General features: G+C 45.9%; 1 protein-coding gene and 1 long non-coding RNA gene across 2 annotated transcripts in view; one reads left to right on the forward strand and one right to left on the reverse strand.

Annotated features, from left to right (window-relative positions):
- TCN2 (transcobalamin 2) overlaps positions 1 to 20,970 on the reverse strand; it is a 42,352-nt gene extending 21,382 nt beyond the window's left edge. Inside the window, exon 1 of the mRNA XM_065522272.1 lies at positions 20,289 to 20,970. The gene's annotated coding sequence lies outside the window, so the exon portion shown is untranslated. The remainder of the gene's footprint in view (positions 1 to 20,288) is intronic.
- LOC135965449 (uncharacterized) lies at positions 52 to 20,970 on the forward strand. The gene is made up of 2 exons (XR_012418842.1): positions 52 to 320; positions 20,876 to 20,970. It is a non-coding gene; the product is annotated as an uncharacterized lncRNA (long non-coding RNA).
- Positions 20,971 to 20,993: the final 23 nt, after the last annotated feature.

Raw genomic sequence — 20,993 nt, forward strand, 5'->3', positions numbered from 1 at the left:
GAAGGGCAGAGCAGCCCTCCTGGAGGCAGGGAACAAAGGGAGGAGGAGGGTGAGTGGGACCATGTGAGCCATCTTGAGGCCATCCACGTTCCTGCTTAAAGAGCCCGGGACTAGCACAGAGGGCCTGACGTCTGATCTGCCAAGTCTGTCCGACCGTGCCTGTCTGCTGTCCCCTTAGCTGTTCCAGTGGTGGATCGGCAGGACCGGGTGCCTACCTAGTACTCCTTACAGAAGGAGCCCCTGGTAGTGCCCACCTAGCCCAGGACAAGGAGCAGAACGGGAGCTGCAGCTGCAGTGGTCACGTGAGCAGCACTGCTGGAGTCAGTTGTTTTTCAGCACCACCCCCCTTGGTGGTGGAGGAGGGGATTGCAGGGGTGGGGGAGTTGGGCAGTTTGGGGGAGGGAGGGGTGCCGCTGGCCCCAGACCAGCCAGGCCACTTTTCTCAACCAATCTGAAAGAGCTGGGAGCCTCCTGGAGAGAACAAAACAAAACAAGTTAAAGAATAGGATTAAGGCTGGGCACAGTGGCTCACGCCTGTAATCCTAGCACTTTGAGAGGCTGAGGCAGGCAGATCACTTGAGCCCAGGAGTTTGAGATTAGCCCGGGCAACATGGGGAAACACTGTCTCTACAAAAAAAAAAAAAAAAATTAACAGGGCGTGGTGGCGGATGCCTGTAATCCCAGCTACTTGGGGGGCTGAGGCAGAAGAATTGCTTGAACCCAGGAGGTGGTGGCTGCAGTGAGCTAAGATCATACCACTGCACTCCAGCTTGGGTGACAAAGTGAGACCCTGTGTCAAAAATAAAATAAAATAAAGAATGGGCCGGGCGCGGTGGCTCACGCCTGTAATCCCAGCACTTTGGGAGGCCGAGGCGGGCGGATCACAAGGTCAGGAGATCGAGACCACGGTGAAACCCCATCTCTACTAAAAATACAAAAAATTAGCCGGGCGCGGTTGTGGGCGCCTGTAGTCCCAGCTACTCGGGAGGCTGAGGCAGGAGAATGGCGTGAACCCGGGAGGCGGAGCTTGCAGTGAGCCGAGATCGCGCCACTGCACTCCAGCCTGGGCGACAGAGCGAGACTCTGTCTCAAAAAAAAAAAAAAAAAAAAAAAAAAAAGAATGAGATTGAATCAATTGAGACACAAAACTACCAGAAGCAGGGGTACTTGCCAGAACTAGGAAAGTAACGTCAAAAAAAATCCCTGCAGACAGGAAAGAGAACAAAAGATTCCTCATCTGCCCAGTCCCATAGGAGCATCAATGTATATGAGTTAACTAGTGGTGGCTGTGTGACCTTGGCCAGGTCACTTAACCTCTCTGAGTTTAAAATAGTTCTTCCTATGTGAGATGAGAGGGTTAGGCAAGATCATTCTAACAGTTCCCTTTCAGCTCAATTTGTGAAGACACTATGACCTTAAAATATCTCTAATCATTTGCATGTACAATCTGTATTGTAATTATTTTATGGCAAATTGCCAAGGTTCACTCTTTTATGACAATCTGTTTTTGAGCTTGACTTATCACAAACCAAGCTCTTGACATAAATAAATACAGCAACGTGCATCTGTTTACGGAAGTACCTGAAAATTTTAAAAGATAGGTTGTCCAGTCAGAAAGGCTAGATGTGGCCACTAGCAGGAGCACCCTTGGAGGTCCTGAGGAAGAGGGGAGGTCAGTGGGGAGCCCAGCTTCTGCAGAACCCCACGTTTGGACCTTCAGGGGAGCCATGGCGAAGTGTGTGCAATAGAGCCACCTTGGTCCTGGGTGGGACTGCCTTGGCTCCCCCAACCCTCCGCCTGTTTCCAGTAACAACAATTATGATTCCTGCTATTTCCAGGAGGGCAGCCTGGAGGAGGTGGCCATGGAGGTGGCCTTCGTATCGTCAGCCTCTGGTGAGAAGCAGCAGCATCTTTCCAGAGAGTCACTTCTGATCCCCAAGGTTGTGAGGGTGTCGAAGTAAAGGAGAGAGACACCCCCCTGCCTGCCTACCTGGACTCAGTGCCAGAGGGTGGGGGGAGTAGGAATAGGAGGACAGCACATTTCCCATACATGTTAGAAACAGAGTGACGGTGGCTCATGCCTGTAATCCTAGCACTTTGGGAAGCCAAGGCAGGGGATTGCTTGAGCCCACGAGTTTGAGACCAGTCTGGGCAAGATGGTGAGACCCTGATTCTACAAAAAAAAAAAAAAAAAAAAATCACCAGGGATGGTGATGTGTGCCTGTAAGTCTCAGCTACTTGGGAGGCTACAAGTGGGAGGATCATTTGAGCCCGGGAGGCTGAGGTTGCAGTGAGCTGAGATCAGACCACTGCACTCCAGTCTCGGCAACAGAAGGAGACCCTGTCCTAAAAATAAAATAAAGCAAAATTTAAAAAAGAAATAGAGTGACTGGTCAGGGGTAGTGCTATTTTAGGTCATGTGGTCAGGGAATGTGAAAAACAAAAATGATTACATCATTTGCATCAGGATTTCTATTTTTTTATTTTTGAACTCCTGGGCTCAAGCGATCCTCCTGTTTCAGCCTCCCAAAGAGCTGGGATTACAGGCATGAACCACTGTACCTGGCCAGATCAAGATTTCTATTCGTGGTGAAAACTAGCTTGGAACGAGAAAGTAAAAGTCTGCCTGCGCTCCCACTAGACTAGGATAACACAGACCTCTAAAGCCAGCTGCAACATCAACAGGAAACATTTTTTTTTCTGTCTCTTTTTTTTTTTCTTTTTCTTTTTTTTTTTTTTGAGACAGGGTCTCATTCCTGTTGCCCAGGCTGTAGTGCAATGGCACGATCTCGGCTCACTGCAACCTCCTCTTCCCAGGTTCAAGCGATTCTCCTGCCTCAATGTCTCGAGTAGCTGAGATCACAGGCTCTCGCCACCACCCCCAGCTAACTTTTGTATTTTTAGTAGAGACAGGATTTCACCTTGTTGGCCAGGCTGGTCTCAGACTCCTGACCTCAAGTGATCTGCCTGCCTTAGCCTCCCAAAGTGCTAGGATTACAGGCATGAGCCAGCACGCCTAGCCAACAGGAAACATTTCTATCAAGGCCATGCATGCTACAGCTGTAAAGTGTCCTAATACCTGTGTTCTTTGACTACTACTTTTTTACTGATATTTATATTTTTCCCCCTAAAATCACAAGCGATCAGAAATTTGCTGTTTGATATCCCATTAGTAAGAATAGAACATCCCACTGTTGCCTGGAAGAGCTATGTCATTTTGACACAGACGAAGCAGTCTCAGATACGGTGTTTCTGGACTCAGCATTCCACATTTCTCTTAACTTTGTAGTTTCCAAGGAAACAAGACTCTAAGTCCACTTTGCCATCCAGACCTGAAGCTGACCCTTCATACAGCGCCCTGTGATACTTTGAGCCTGCTTACCTCAAAACACTGCTTGCTTTACACTTCACCGGACTCCACCCTTCCCCTCAATTCTTTAATAGCCTTTCCTCGTGTTCAGCCGGATCACTGCAGTTCCTTTACTTGGTGGTTTCCCTCATTGGAATAGGTCAACTGGGTTTGTTTCTGGTGGTTTTAGGCTGACTTGGCAAGGACTAGCCTAATAATTAACCCAAAAGAGAAAAATAAAATTGAATGCATAAAGATGGCATGAGAAGAATGGATATAACAAATACACAATTCTGGTTCTATATGAAATATCTATTTTAGTGATTAAAAATGTATATATACGGCTGGGTGCAGTGGCTCAAGCCTGTAATCCCAGCACTTTGGGAGGCCGAGATGGGCGGATCATGAGGTCAGGAGATCGAGACCATCCTGGCTAACACACACACACACATAAATGTATATATATTAAAATCATATATTCATATATATATACACATATATATATATTTTTGAGACAGAGTCTCGCTCTGTTGCCCAGGCCAGAGTGCAGTCGTATGATCTCGGCTCACTGCAAGCTCTGCCTCCCGGGTTCACGCCATTCTCCTGCCTCAGGTTCCTGAGTAGCTGGGACTACAGGTGCCCGCCACCAAGCCTGGCTAATTTTTTCTATTTTTTAGTAGAGATGGGCTTTCATCCTGTTAGCTAGGATGGTCATGATTTCCTGACCTCGTGATCCACCCGTCTCAGCCTCCCAAAGTGCTGGGATTACAGGCGTGAGCCACCACGCCCGGCCTTATTAAAATCACATTTTAAGGCCAGGCGCGGTGGCTCATGCCTGTAATTCCAGCACTTTGGGCACCCGAGGCGGGTGGATCACCTGAGGTCAGGAGTTAGAGACCAGCCTGACCAACATGGTGAAATCCTATCTCTACTAAAAATACAAAAATTAGCCAGGCGTTGTGGCACGTGCCTGTGATCCCAGCTACTTGGGAGGTTGAGGTGAGAGAATCGCTTGAACCTGGGGGCCGGAGGTTGCAGTGAGCCAAGATCATGCCATTGCATTCCAGCCTGGGTGACAGAGCAAACCCCTGTCTCAGAGAAAAAAAAAAAAAAAAAAACAGAAAGAAAGAAAGAAAGAAAGGAGGAAGAGGAGAAGGAGAAAGAGAAAGCAAAGATAAAGAAAATCATTTTTAAAATCCCATCAACTAGAGCATTGGTTCCCAACTGTGGTCACTGGATGACTGGTAGTCTCCAAGACCCTTTTAGGGGGCCTGCGAGTTTAAAATTACTTTCAAGGGGCTCGGCACGGTGGCTCATGCCTGTAATCCCAGCACTTTGGGAGGCCGAGGTGGGCGGATCACCTGAGGTCAGCAGTTTGAGACCAACATGGCAAAACCTGGTCTCTACTAAAAATAAAAAATTAGCTGGGCATGGTGGCAGGCTCCTGTAGTCCCAGCTACTTGGGAGGCTGAGGCTGGAGAATTGCTTGAACCCAGGAGATGGAGGTTGCAGTGAGCCAAGATTGCACCACTGCACTCCAGCCTGGACAACAGAGCGAGACTCCTTCACAGACACACACACACACACACACACACACAAAATTACTTTCAAGGTAAGACAAATAGTAAGACATTATTAGTGTAATAGTAAGACATTTCATCAAATGGTGCAGGAACAATTGGATGTCTATATGCAAAACAAACAAATCAACCTAGACATATACCTTTTACAAAAAATTAACTCAAAATAGACCTAACTATGAAACACAAAACTATAAAACTTCAAGAAGAGGTGATGAATTTTTAGATACAACACCTAAGGCATGGTCCATGAAAGAAATAATTGTCTGGATGCAGTGACTGGGTGCAGTAACCTCCAGCACTTTGGGAGGCCAAAGCAGCAGGATCACTTGAGGCCAGGAGTTTGAGACCAGCCTGGGCAACATAGTGAGACCCTATCTTTATCAAAAGAGAAGGGAAGGAAAGGGGAGGGGAGGGAAGGGGAGGGAGACAGTGGTTCACACCTGTAATCCCAGCACTTTGGGAGGCCGAGGCGGGTGGCATTCCATCTCAAAAAATAAAGGAAGTGTATTAGTTAGTTTTCACACTGCTATAAATAAATACCTGCAATTCGGTAATTTATAAAGGAAAGAGGTTTAATTGACTCACAGTTGTGCATGGCTGGGGAGGCCTCAGAAAACTTGCAATCATGGCAGAAGGCAAAGGAGAAGCAAGCACCTTCTTCACAAGGTGGCAGGAGAGAGAAAGACTGAGGAAGTGCCACACTTAAAACCACCAGGTCTTGTGAGAACTCCCTCTCTATCACGAGACCAGCATGGGGGAACCACCTCCATGATCCAGTCACCTCCCACCAGGTCTCTCCCTCAACAAGTAGAAATTACAATTCAAGATGAGACTTGGGTGGGGACACAGAGCCAAACAAACCATATCAGAAAAAAAAAAAAAAGAAAAGAAAAGAAAAGAAGAAAAAGAAAAGAAAAGGAAAGAAAAGAAAAGAGAAGAGGGGGCCAGGTGTGGTGGTTCATGCCTGTAATCCCAGCACTTTGGGAGGCTGAGGTGGGTGGACCACAAGGTCAGGAGATCAAGACCAACCTGACCAACATGGTGAAACCCCGTCTCTACTAAAAATACAAAAATTTGCGGGGTGTGGTGGTGTGTGCCTGTAATCCCAGCTACTTGGGAGGCTGAAGCACGAGAATCACTTGAACCCGGGAGGCAGAGGTTGTAGTGAGCTGAGATTGTGCCACTGCACTCCAGCCTGGGCAACAGAGCGAGATTCTGTCTAAAAAAAAAAAAAAAAGATCATAACCACTTTATTCATAACTGCTAAAAACTGGAAGCAGCTGAGGTGTCCTTCAATGAATGCATAAACAAATTGTGGTACATCTATACAATGAAATATTGTATATATAAAAACAGTGATAAAAATAAGTGAGCCATTAAGCCATAAAAAGACATGAATGAGGCCGGGCGCAGTGGCTCACACCTGTAATCCAAGCACTTTGGGAGGCTGAGGCAGGCAGATCACTTGAGGGCAAGAGTTCGAGACCAGCCTGGCCAACATGGTGAAACCCTGTCTGTATTAAAAATACAAAAATGGGCCAGGCATGGTGGCACACATCTGTAATCCCAGCTACTCAGGGGGCTGAGGCAGGAGAATTGCTGGAACCCGGGAGGTGAACGCTGCTGTGAGCTGAGATTGCGCCATTGCACTCAAGCCTGGACAATGGACTGAGACGCCATCTTAAAAAAAAAAAAAATTAGATCAAATAATCATTGGCAACAAACATTAAGAGAGATAAAGAGGATGTGTCAGATTGTATTTTCAAAGCTGTCTGTAACAATACCAGCTGTTCCACATGGTTTTCTATAATTTTGTCATTCATCATGAAGAGATGAGTCTAATTCCCCTCCCTTTGAATCTAGACAGGTTTGTGACATCCTTGTCAGTAGCAGAATGCAGAAGTGATGATACATAACTCCAGGTCAGAAAAGAAAATGCAACTTCCACCTTGCTCACTGGAACACTTGAGCTGGAGTACTGAGCTGTCATGTAAGCAGTACAACTGCCTTGAGGCGGCTACACTGTGAAGAAGACCAAACATCCACAAAGGTAATCCATAGGGATAAACCCTGAGATTACCTGAAGAGAGGGAGAGAGAGCGCTCCAGCCAGCTCCCAGCTTTTCCACGCCCCTACTATTCCAGTTTTTATTGCATAAAAGATGTCAACACAGAACCATTTAACTGAGCCCATCCCCACTTTTTTTTTTTTTTTGAAACGGACTCTCGCTCTGTCACCCAGGCTGGGGTGCAGTGGCGCCATCTTGGCTCACTGCAAGCTCCGCCTCCCGGGTTCACCCCATTCTCCTGCCTTAGCCTCCCGAGTAGCTGGGACTACAGGCGCCCACCACCACGCCTGGCTAATTTTTTGTAGTTTTAGTAGAGACGTGGTTTCGCCGTGTTAGCCAGGATGGTCTCGAGCTCCTGACCTCGTGATCCGTCCGCTTTGGCCTCCCAAAGTGCTGGGATTACAGGCATGAGCCACTGCACCCAGCTGCCCATCACCGATTTTTAACCCACAGAAACCATAAGATAATAAAACTGTTCTCATTTTAAGCTACTATATTTTGAGATGCAATAACTGCGACTGGAACAGCAGGTTACTATGTATTGATAAAATATTCAATTCACTAAGATTTAACCATTTTAAGCCAAATAAGATGGCCACAAAATATAAGTTGAACGTTAAGAAAACTACAAGGAGAATTTACAAATCCACCACCAAAGTGGGAAATTTTAGCTCACCTTTTTTAGTAACCAATAGATCAAACAGACAAAAGAAATAAATACAATAAGCACAGATGTTCGTAACAGTACTATTTACACTCAGCTGAGATTAGAAAGTATCTATGTAGTAAAACATTTAATTGTGACCAAAGAGAGGTCTGTATTTTGCTCTCAGCTTCTAGGAAGTAATCTCCAAGTCCTTGGAATATCATGCCTGATAGGAGTGTCTATGTTTGCCTGGAGGTCTTGGGTCAGCTAGATAGTAAGTGTGATTTAGGGTGGAGACTCTGGTTCACCTGGTATCAGCATGACCACCTGAGGGCTGGATATTGATATCAACCACATAAGCAGTCAATCCTGCCTATGTGATGGAGTCCCAATAAAGACTCTGAACACCAAGTCTCAGGTGAGTGTCCCAGGTTGGCAATACTCAGTGCATATTGCCACACATTGGTGCCAAGAAAGTAATGCTGTTCTGACTCTACAAAAAGAAGATGACTGGGAGCTGGGCACAGTGGCTCATGCCTGTAATCCCAGCACCTTGGGAGGCCAAGGCTTGCAGATCACCTGAGGTCAGGAGTTCCAGACCAGGCTGGCCAACATGGTGAAACCCCATCTCTGCTAAAAATACAAAAATTAGCTGGACGTAGTGGTGGGTGCCTGTAATCCCAGCTACTCAGGAGGCTGAGGCATGAGAATTGCTTGAACCCAGGAGGTGGAGGTTGTAGTGAGCCAAGATCGGGCCACTGCACTCCAGCCTAGGGGATAGAGCAAGACTCTGTCTCAAAAAATAAACATATATTGTTGTCAATACCATGAGAATGAAACTGTTTCTGATCCTCTTCTCTGATTGGAATGGAAAAGAAGGCACTCACTAAATCAATGACACCATACCATATACCTGAGGCCTTATAAATCCGCTCCACCAGTGATACCATTTCTGGTAAAGTCACTGTGTTCAGGCTATTATGGTTCGGTCCATAGTAGTCTACAGACATTCTCCAGAATCAATTCAGCTTCTGCAGAGACCAGACCGATGAATTAAACAGAGATATAGAGATCACCACCTCTGTACCCTTTAGCACTTTAGCAGTGTCATGAATCTCTGTCATTCTTCCCTCTCTCCCGCTCCTAGATGTAACACTGATTTTTAAAAACCTTTTAAAATTAATGTACAATAAGCTGTACATATCTAAGTGTAAAATTCAATAAGTCTTGACAATTGTACACAAAACATTACCACAATCAAAATTAGGAACATTCCACCACCTTGAAAAGCTTACTCCTGCTGCTTCATAAGACCTTCCTCTCACCCCAGATCTCCCCATTGCTAGGCAACCATTGATCTGCTTCCTGTCACTGTAGATTAGTTTATATTCTCTTTTTTTTTTTTTTTTGGAGACGGAGTCTCACTCTGTTGCCCAAGCTGGAGTGCAGCAGCGCAATCTCGGCTCACTGCCATCTCCACTTCCTGGGTTCAAGTGATTCTCCTGCCTCAGCCTCCCGAGTAGCTGGGATTACAGGCGTGCGCCACCATGCCCAACTAATTTTTGTATTTTTAGTAGAGACAGGGTTTCCCCATATTAGCCAGGCTGGTCTCGAACTCCTGACCTCATGATCCACCCGCCTTGGCCTCCCAAAGTGCTGGGATTACAGGCATGAGCCACTGCACCCGGCCAGATTAGTTTACCTTTTCTAGTTTTATATAAATGTGATTGCTCAGTACATACTGACATTGTATGGCTTCTTTCTTCATAACTGTTTTGAGATTCATCCACATTGTCCTATGTATCAATAGTTTGTTCAATTTTATTGTTGACTAGTATTCCACTGTATATATAGATCACAATGTTTATCCATTCACCTACTAATGGTCATTTGAGTTATTTCCAGTTTTTGGCTATTACACATAAGACTGCCAAGAACATGCATGTACAAGTCTTTGTATGGACATATGTTGTCATTTATTTTGGTAAACAACTAAGAACAGAGTAATTGGGTCATATGTTAGTTGTACGTTTAACTTCAAAGAAACTGTCAGCCAGGTGCGGTTGCTCACACCTGTAATCCCAGCACTTTGGGAAGCTGAGACAGGCAGATCACCCTGAGGGCAGGAGTTCGAGACCAGCCTGGTCAACATGGTGAAACCCTGTCTCTACTAAAAATACAGAAAATTAGCCGGCCGTGGTGATGGGCACCTGTAGTCCCAGATACTCAGGCGGTTGAGACAGGAGAATTGCTTGAACCCGGGAGGCGGAAGTTGTGGGGAACCGAGATCATGCCACTGCACTCCAGCCTGGGTGACAGAGTGAGACTCCATTTCAAAAAAAAAAAAAAAAAAGAAAGAAAGAAAGAGAGAAACTGCCAAACTAGTTTCCAAAGTGGTAAAACAACTTCATATTTCCAGCACCAGTGTATGAACATTCCGATTGATCTCCATTCTCATCAACACAGAATATGGTCAGTCTTTTCAATTTTAGCCATTTACAAGACTAATGACATTGGGCATATTTTCAGGTACTTATTTGCCATCTGAAAAGAGTCTTCAAATTTTTTGCCTTTTTTTTTTTTAAAGGAGTCTCCCTCTGTCACCCAGGCTGGAGTGCAGTGGCACGATCTTGGCTCACTGTAACCTCCACCAGGTGCAAGCAATTCTCCTGCCTCAGCCTCCCGAGTAGCTGGGGTTACAGGTGTGTGCTACCATACCTAGCTAATTTTTTTTTGTATTTTTAGTAGAGATGGGGTTTCACCGTGCTGGCCAGGTGATCTCGAACTCTTGACCTCAGGTGATCCACCTGCCTCGGCCTCCCAAAGTGCTAAGGTTACAGGCTTGAGCTACCACGCCTGGTCTTTTTTGCCAATTTTTTTAATTGGGTTATGTTCTTATCATTGTGTTTTGAATTCTTTTTAAAATATTGATTGATTGATTGATTGATTGAGATCGGGGCCTTGCTATGTTGCCCAGGCTGGTATCAAACTCCTGGACTCAAGCGATCCTTTCACCTTGGCCTCCAAACGTGGGCCAGTGTGCCTGGCCTTTTTGTTATTTTTATTTTTTATTTTTTTTTATTTTTTTTGAGACAGCGTCTCATTCTGTCACCCAGGCTAGAGTGCAGCGGTGTGATCTTGGCTCACTGCAACTTCTGCCTCCCGTGTTCAAGTGATTCTCCTGCCTCAGCCTCCCGAGTATCTGGGATTATAGGCACCCACCACCACAACCAACTAATTTTTGTATTTTTGGTAGAGATGGAGTTTCTCCATGTTGACCAGGCTGGTCTCAAACTCCTGACCTCAGGTGATCCACCCGCCTCGGCCTCCCAAAGTGCTAGGATTATAGGTGTGAGCCATCACACCTGGTCTTATTTTTATATTTAATAGAGATAGGGGCCGGGCGCGGTGGCTCAAGCCTGTAATCCCAGCACTTTGGGAGGCCGAGACGGGCGGATCACGAGGTCAGGAGTTCGAGACCATCCTGGCTAACACGGTGAAACCCCGTCTCTACTAAAAAATACGAAAAACTAGCCGGGTGAGGTGGCGGGCGCCTGTAGTCCCGGCTACTCGGGAGGCTGAGGCAGGAGAATGGCGTAAAAACCCGGGAGGCGGAGCTTGCAGTGAGCTGAGATCCGGCCACTGCACTCCAGCCTGAGCGACACAGCGAGACTCCGTCTCAAAAAAAAAAAAAAAAAAAAAAAACAGATAGGACCTTGTTTTTTTGCCCAGGCTGGTCTCAAACTCCTGGGTTCAAGCAATGCTCACACCTCAGCTTCCCAAAGTGTTGGGATTGTAGGCATGAGCCACTGCGCCTGGCCAAGAGTTCTTATATAAGTTCTTATATTTGTTATATAAGACTGTTCTGCAGTGAGCAGCTATATGCAAACCTACCCCGAAGGCTGAAGGAGCTGAGAGACTGAAGGAATAAAAGCTGACAAATCTAGTTTCTCAAAAGGTAACATTTAATAGTGACTCACAAACAGAAGACATTTCTCAGACAGCCATGGTGTGGTGGATCTCTGCATCCACCCTACAGAAAATAGCTATAGCAAGTTATTTTGGTAAACTCAAGCAGTTGGTCAATGTCTCACAACATCTCACCTAAGTTAGGTAAGCATCTTGATTAGGGGTTATCTATGCTGCAGGTAGTCTGACCTCTGCATAACAGACCTGCCTTGGCTGAGCATTCAAAGATCACTGGATCTCCGCTCTTTTTTTTTTAAAAGACATTTCGCTCTTGTTGCCCAGGGTGAAGTGCAATGGTATAATCTCGGCTCACCACAACCTCCACCTCCCAGGTTCAAGTGATTCTCCTGCCTCAGCCTCCCGAATAGCTGGGATTACAGGCATGTGCCACCACGCCCAGATAATTTTGTATTTTTAGTAGAGATGGGGTTTCACCGTGTTGGTCAGACTGGTCTCAAACTCCAGACCTCAGGATCTCTGCTCTTCTAATAGTTAACCCTCAGTCTGCTGCTCAGCTATATCTGCTTTTCCACTGCAGGAAATAAAAAGTCTACTTTGTAGATAACATAGAGGCCCTCCAGCTTTCACAATTAGCCACTAACTGCTTGCTAACAATCCCTGGTCTCTCATTATCCCTCTGTAAGGCATTCACACAACTTGGCAATAACCAACCAACTCTCTTGTCTTTGTAAGCATTGTTCATCCTCTGCCCCAAATCTTCCAAATACCTCAGTTAGTGCACCTGCCACAGCACTTCCCTCCACTGGGATGTCTTCCTTGGTCACCCCTGGTGATTTTTTTTTTTTTTAGACAGGGTCTCACTCTGTTACCCAGGCTGGAGTCTAGTGGTGTGATCACAGCTAACTGCAGCCTCTACCTCCCAGACTCAAGCCATCTTCCCACTTTAGCCTCTTGAATAGATGGGACTACAAGCGTGTCCCACCATACCCAGCTAATAATTTTTTTTTTTTTTTTTTTTTTTTTGAGATGGAGTCTCGCGCTGTCGCCCAGGCTGGAGTGCAGTGGCGCGATCTCGGCTCACTGCAAGCTCCGCCTCCCGGGTTCACGCCATTCTCCTGCCTCAGCCTCCTGAGTAGCTGGGACTACAGGCGCCTGCCACCGTGCCCGGCTAATTTTTTTTGTATTTTTAGTAGAGACGGGGTTTCACCGTGGTCTCGATCTCCTGACCTTGTGATCCGCCCGCCTCGGCCTCCGAAAGTGCTGGGATTACAGGCGTGAGCCACCGTGCCCGGTCTTTTTTTTTTTTTTTTTTTGAGACAGAGTCTCGCTCTGTTGCTCAGGGTGGAGTGCAGTGGCACAATGTCAACTCACTGCAACTCTGCTTCCCGGCTTCAAGCGATTTTCCTGTCTCAGCCTCCCAAGGAGCTGGGACTACAGGCGCCTGCCACCACACCCAGCTAATTTTTGTATTTTAGTAGTGACAAGGTTTCACCATATTGGCCAGGCTGGTTTCGAACTCCTGACCTTATGATCTGCCCGCCTTGGCCTCCCAAAGTGTTGGGATTACAGGCGTGAGCCACTGCGCCCAGCCCCAGCTAATTTTTTTATTTGCTAATTTTAAAATGTTTTAGAGGTGAAGGTCTCATTATGTTGTCCAGGCTGATCTCCAACTTCTGGACTCAGGCAACCCTTCCACTTCAGCCTCCCAAAGCGCTAGGATTAAAGGCATGAGCCACCGCACACAGCCCTACCATTGGTGAACTCTTCAGCAGTTGTGCTGCCACCTTGTGGACACACTCTGCCCCACTTATCAATTAGGCTGGCACCCTCTCCACCTGCGAAGCAGTTGAGGGAGCTGGTCCCTCATCAGTAAGGATAAAAATTATTTGAATAAACAATTAACAAGCATGGACTTCTGGAAGTCAGTAGAACCCTGCACCCAAGGAATCTTGAGTATTCACTAGGTACCAGTTGCTTTATGTGAATTACCTCACTCTTTCACTGAAATGTGGCTTTTGTGACTGAGGAACTTAATTATTTGAAATTAATAATAAAAAAAATAGAGATGAGGTCTCACCATGTTGCCCAGGCTGGTCTCAAACTCCTTAGCTCAAGCAATCCTCCCACCTTGGCCTCCCAAAGTGCTAACATTACAGGTACGAGCCACTGCTCCTGGCTTGACATTATTTTAAGTTTAAATAATCTGTAGCCATAAAAAAGAATGAGTTCATGTTCTTTGCAGGGACATGGATGAAGCTAGAAGCCATCATTCTCAGCAAACTAACACAGGAACAGAAAACCAAACACCACACGTTTTCACTCATAAGTGGGAGTTGAACAATGAGAACACATGGACACAGGGAGGGGAACATCACAAACCGGCAAGAAGAGGGAGCACATTAGGACAAATACCTAACGCATGCAGGGCTTAAAACCCAGATGATGGGTTGACAGGTCCAGCAAACCACCATAGCACACGTGTGCCTATGTAACAAACCTGCACGTTCTGCACATGCATCCCAGAACTTAAAGGAAAAAAGTCACTAATTGGCTGAGCATGGTAGCTCATGTCTGTAATCCCAGCACTTTGGGAGGCCGAGGTGGCAGACTGTTTGAGGTCAGGAGTTTGGGACCAGCCTGGCCAACATGGTGAAATCCCATCTCTACTAAAAATACAAAAATTAGCCGGGCTTGGAGGTGCATGCTGGTAATACCAGCTACTTGGGAGGCTGAGGCAGGAAGATTGCTTGAACCCAGGAGGTGGAGGTTGCAGTGAGCCAAGACTGCACCACCGCACTCCAGCCTGGGGGACAGAGGGAGACTCTGTCTCAAAATAAATAAATAAATAAATAGTCACAAGTGGCTGGTGGTGACCCTATTGGATTACACAGGTCTAGAGGCTGCATTCTTCATGATTAAAACCCTAGTAACAATCTGCACACCTTGATTTTTCCAGTACTTTATGGTTTCCAAAGTATTTTGCTCCACTTCTGTCTCGTGATCCTTATAATACGCTATGGGGAAATGGAAGCTCAGAAAAGTGAAGGGACTTGTTTAAAGCTTCACAGCTGCAAGGCCATGCACCTGCCTGCCCAGCTCCTGGTCACCTCACTGCATTGCACAGCCTGGGCACATCATGTTATATTTCTCTAAACTCATCCAAGTAAATGTTCACACATTCACCTCTGATGCACCCTTCCTTCCCTGTTTGCAGAAACCGCTCTTGGAACGTTGGGAGTGGTGAATGCTTCCTAGTAAGAAGAGTACATTCCAGGAAGAATGACATTTCTGTTCTCACATCCCTTGAAGCTCAGATCCTTCCTCTATCTTGGCCTTTCCACAACTTCGCTTGATTCCACGGTGCAATTTGATTATACAAACAAAAATGGTATCTTTTGATTTGCAATTCACTAAGAACCCAAGAAACAATGGTTCTATACATACTCCCTCTTAAAAGAACTTTCTACTCAATATCTACTCCAACACTATTTCTTGAGTTCTTACTTTGTGCCCAGCACTGTGCTAGATGCCTAAAAAACACTACAGGCATTTTTTATTATTTGAGTATAATTTTATCCATTTCACATACAAAAGGAATCAGACCTTGTCCAAAGTCAGCATTTCTTGTTTTTTGAGACGGCGTCTGGCTCTGTCGCCCAGGCTGGAGTGCAGCGGCTGGATATCGGCTCACTGCAAGCTCCGCCTCCTGGGTTCATGCCATTCTCCTGCCTCAGCTTCCCAAGTGCCTGGGACTACAGGCGCCCGCCACCACACCTGGCTAATTTTTGCATTTTTAGTAGAGACGGGGTTTCACCGTGTTAGCCAGGATGGTCTTGATCTTGTGACCTCGTGATCCGCCCGCCTCGGCCTCCCAAAGTGCTGGGATTACAGGCGTGAGCCACCATGCCTGGCTGACAAAATCATTTTTAAATAAAGAACATGAAGCCACAGTGAGCTATGATTGTACCATTGTACTCTAGCTTAGGTGACAGAGTGAGACTGTCTCAAACAAACAAACAAAAAACTTTGTCTTTTTTATAATTTTTAAAATTAAAATCATCTCATTTTGGCACATTTTATATATAGAATTATATATTAACAAGACGTTTTATTTTTAGTAACCTTAAATTTTAGTGAAAACCTAGGAAGTAAAAAATCCTTTTTAAAAATTAAGGCCGGGCGCGGTGGCTCAAGCCTGTAATCCCAGCACTTTGGGAGGCCGAGACGGGTGGATCACGAGGTCAGGAGATCGAGACTATCCTGGCTAACACGGTGAAACCCCGTCTCTACTAAAAAATACAAAAAACTAGCCGGGCGAGGTGGCGGGCGCCTGTAGTCCCAGTTACTCGGGAGGCTGAGGCAGGAGAATGGCGTGAACCCGGGAGGCGGAGCTTGCAGTGAGCTGAGATCCGGCCACTGCACTCCAGCCTGGGCGACAGAGCGAGACTCCGTCTCAAAAAAAATAAAATAAAATAAAATAAAATAAAAATTAAAATAAAAATTTAAAAAATACATTTTTTCACATTCTCAAATGAGTATGCAAAGAAATCTTTTTTTTTTTTTTTTTGAGACAGAGTCTCGCTCTGTCGCCCAAGCTGGAGTGCAGTGGCCGGATCTCAGCTCACTGCAAGCTCCGCCTCCCGGGTTCCCGCCATTCTCCTGCCTCAGCCTCCCGAGTAGCTGGGACTACAGGCGCCCGCCACCTCGCCCGGCTAGTTTTTTTTTTGTATTTTTTAGTAGAGACGGGGTTTCACCGTGTTAGCCAGGATGGTCTCGATCTCCTGACCTCGTGATCCACCCATCTCGGCCTCCCAAAGTGCTGGGATTACAGGCTTGAGCCACCGCGCCCGGCCAAAGAAATCTTGAATTGCTTGTGACATATTAGTATTTTATAGACGAGAACCACTGTATAATTATAAACATGCTTTTGTAACTTTCGTTTTTTTTTTGTTTTTTTTGTTTTTTTTTGAGATGGAGTCTCACTCTGTAGCCCAAGCAGGCTGGAGTGCAGTGGCGCAATCTCAGCTCACTGCAACATCCACCTCTCGGGCTCAAGCACCACAGCCTCCCAAGTAGCTGGGACTACAGGCGTGCGCCACCACATCTGGCTAATTTTTCGTATTTTAGTAGAGATGGAGTTTCACCATTTTGCCCAGGGTGGTCTCAAACTCCTGAGATCAGGCTACTTGCCTGCCTCTGCCTCCCAAAGTGCTGGGATTACAGGCGTGAGACACCTAGCCTGGCCCTGTAATATATTTTTTAAATTGAAAATGACCCAGACATTTAATGAGTATTTATTTAACATAATTTTAAGATTTTAAATTACATGACAATTGTATTTATAAGCATTTATCTTATATTTATTTATTTTTGTTTTCATTTTGCTTTGTTTTGTTTTGAGATGGAGTTTCGCTCTTGTTGCCCAGGCTGGAGTGCAATGGCACAATCTCAGCTCACTGCAACCTCCACCTCCCAGGTTCAAGCGATTCTCCTGCCTCAGCCTCCTGAGTAGCTGGGATTACAGGCATGTGCCACCACGCCTGGCTAATTTTTGTGTTTTTAGTAGAGACGGGGTTTCTCCATGTTGGTCAGGCTGGTCTCGATGTCCCAACCTCAGGTGATCTGCCCATCTCAGCCTCCCAAAGTGCTGGGATTACAGGCGTCAGCTACTGCGCCTAGCCTATATTTATTTATTTTTAACATTTACTTAGACTAGTTATGAGAACTGAATATTAGACAAAGGTAGTCATTATTTGAAATGTTTTTTTGTTAATTATTTTTACAGCCTGTGACTATCAGATGTTCACCTAACAGTCTTAAATACATAGCTATTTCGTTGATAACTCGGAAGATTTAGCTGTTTTCTGTTAAACTAGTTATATTAAATTAGTCATATTTATCAAAACAATCACACAAACAAAGGTCATTTTGGTTTTGGCTGGGTTTATAGTTTTATAATCTTTAGGCCAAACCCTGACACCCTTAAAATATCTAGCAGAGACACAGGTAAAACTTTGACCAGTAAACCAAGGCAAAAATGTATGTTGACAATTTTGAAGACATTTTTATTTTACCAATAATTTAAAAAAACAGTTTATTTATTAAAGATTTACTTAAGTCAGTCCAGGCGCTGTGGCTCATGCCTGTAATCCCAGCACTTTGGGACGCTGAGGCAGGTGGATCACTTGAGGTCAGTTTGAGACCAGCCTGGCCAACATAGTGAAATCCCGTCTCTACTGAAAAAACAAAAATTAGCTGGGCCTGGTGGCACGCGCCTGTAATCCCAGTTACTCAGGAGGCCGAGGCAGGAGAATCGCTTGAACCCAGGAGGCAGAGGTTGCAGTGAGCCGAGATTGCACCACTGCACTCTAGCCTGGATGACAGAGCAAGAGCCCGCCTCAAAAAAAAAAAAAAAAAGATTTACTTAAGTCACATGAACTTGAAAAACATATTTGGGCTTAATTTATGGGTATTTATTTATAAGTCACTTTGGTACCATGTAGACATGATATATAACATACGTAAACACATCTAAACACATATATACACATAAATAAAACTCTTATAGCCTTAGGCCGGTCGTGGTAGTTCATGCCTGTAATCCTAACACTTCGGGAGGCCGAGGTGGGGGGATCACTTGAGGTCAGGAGTTCAATACCGGCCTGGCCAACATGGCAAAACCCTACCTCTACTAAAAATACAAAAATGAGCCAGGCGTGATGGCAAACACTTTTAATCCTAGCTACTCAGGAAGCTGAGGCATGAGAATCACTTGAACCTGGGAGGCGGAGGTTGCAGTGAGCAGAGATTGCACCACTGCACTCCAGCCTGGTAGACAGAGTGGAAAAAAAAAAAAAAGGTCTTACAGGTTTTACCTTAGAACTCTAGTCATGGGATTAGTACTACAGAGACACTAGTTTATAAAAGATGGTTAGGTCCAAATTATTTTTGACAAAACTGGAACTTGTTTACATGGCTCAACTTTATTTGTCCCAATAGGTAATCTTTTTTTTTTTTTTTTTTTGAGACGGAGTCTCATTCTGTTGCCAAGGCTAGAGCGCAGTGGGGCAATCTCGGCTCACTGCAACCTCTGCCTCCCAAGTTCAAGTGATTCTCTCTTGCCTCAGCCTCCCAAGTAGCTGGGATTACAAGTGCCTGCCACCACGTCTGGCTAATTTTCGTTTTTTTTTTTTTTTTTTTTTGAGACGGAGTCTCGCGCTGTCGCCCAGGCTGGAGTGCAGGGGCGCGAGCTCAGCTCACTGCAAGCTCCGCCTCCTGGGTTCACGCCATTCTCCTACCTCAGCCTCCCAAGTAGCTCGGACTACAGGTGCCCGCCACCATGCCCTAATTTTTTTTGTATTTTTAGAAGAGAGAGGGTTTCACCGTGTTAGCCAGGATGGTCTTGATCTCCTGACCTCCTGATCTACCCGCCTCGGCCTCCCAAAGTGCTGGAATTACAGGCGTGAGCCACTGTGCCCAGCCCCCAATAGGTAATCTAATGGAGGCTGTGAACCAAATTTTTGGGTAGTTTCCATGGCAGTTTGATTTTTTTTTTTTTTTTTTTTTTGAGACGGAGTCTCGCTCTGTCGCCCAGGCTGCAGTGCAGTGGTGTAATCTCAGCTCACTGCAAGCTCCGCCTCCTGGGTTCACGCCATTCTCCTGCCTCAGCCTCCCAAGTAGCTGGGACTACAAGTGCCCACCACCACGCCCAGCTAATTTTTTTTTTGTATTTTTAGTAGAGACGGGGTTTCCCTGTGTTAGCCAGGATGGTCTCTATCTCCTGACCTCGTGATCTGCCTGCCTCGGCCTCCCAAAGTGCTGGGATTACAGGCGTGAGCCACCGCACCCGGCTGGCAGTTTGATTTTTAAAACCTATCTTCTTCTTTTTTTATTTTTAATTTATTTTTTTAAGTTTTAAATGGGGCCAGGCATGGTGGCTCATGCCTGTAATCCCAGCACTTTGGGAGGCTGAGGCAGGAGGACTGCTTGAGCCCAGAAGTTCAAAACCAGCCTGGGCAACATAGCAAGACCCCATACCCATACACACACACACACACACACACACACACACACACACAAAGACAATGAGTTTAGGGTTAAATTTTTAATGCTCACATTTTAGCTAGAACCTGGCTGAACTACATAGAAAAAATATCCAGGTAACCTCGAATTAGTAACACTGTAAAGAGTTTTATCTCAACACCAGTAGAAAAGTCAACAGACTCAAAGCAGGTAGAAAAATAAAATAGAGAACGTAGAAGACGCTACATGTTAACTCTGTAATTGCAGGCTGACCATTTGAGCTCTGAATTTTCCTTGATGCTATTTGCCCATCAGTTTTAAAATGTGCACAAAACGGGGTATAATATGTAGCCAGCTAGCATCCCAAAAAAGCTAGCATGCCTTTGAACTTCCCATGTAGTTTTTAAACACGCAAGCCAAAAGGGTTCCTGAAGGTGGTTGGCTAGAGACTGTCCCGTTAGAACAAAGCTCCCCCCCATAATTGCACTGCCCTTAGCCAGGTGACCCAGGTGACCCTTCAAGAGTACTCAGCATAAGCACCCTCACAAAACCTGAGAACCAGCTGAGTCTGACCTGATTACGCCTCCACCCCCACCCCATAAGCACAGGGTCCACAAAATGTTCCCTCCGTGGTCTGAATGGAGGGAATCAGGAAGGCTCCCTTTAAACCCAGAGTTGACAAAGACATACCTTCCAGGGTCTGGACCAGGCACTGGGAAGGAACTGAGAAGGATTGGGAAAGCCCCTGCCAATGCAGGGCTGTCAGGCAAGGTCCCCTCCAGGGTCCATCAATGATGAGAACCAAAATAAAGTCTCCAAGATCGCTCTCTTTTTTTTTCTTTTCTTTTCTTTTTTTTTTTTTTTTTTTTTTGAGACAGAGTCTCACTCTGTCGCCGAGGCTGGAGTGCAGTGGCGCAATCTCGGCTCACTGCAACCTCCACCTCCTGGGTTCAAGCCATTCTTCTGCCTCAGCCTCCCGAGCAGCTGGGACTACAGGCGCGCACCACCACGCCCAGCTAATTTTTGTATTTTTAGTAGAGACGGGGTTTCACCATATTGGCCAGGCTGGCCTCGAACTCCTGACCTCGTGATCCGCCCGCCTTGGCCTTCCAAAGTGCTGGGATTACAGGCGTGAGCCACCGCTCCCGGCCTTGAATGTACATTTTAAATATACCACGAGTTCACCACTAAGGTTCAGAAAATACAAGTGGCCTCTCGGGTCTCTATACCTCCGGAGAAAAAATGTCTTCTTTTCTTCTATTTTATCCCCATAACAGTGAATGAACCAAAGAGAACCCGAAGGCGGTGGGAACCCAGCGCAGTCTCACCCGGCCCCACGCGAGCCGCTTCTCAGCAGCGGCAGCCAAATTCTTTTTTTTTTTTTTTTTTTTTTTT

Source organism: Macaca fascicularis, chromosome 10 (assembly GCF_037993035.2).
Source record: "Macaca fascicularis isolate 582-1 chromosome 10, T2T-MFA8v1.1".
Classification (NCBI taxonomy): domain Eukaryota; kingdom Metazoa; phylum Chordata; class Mammalia; order Primates; family Cercopithecidae; genus Macaca; species Macaca fascicularis.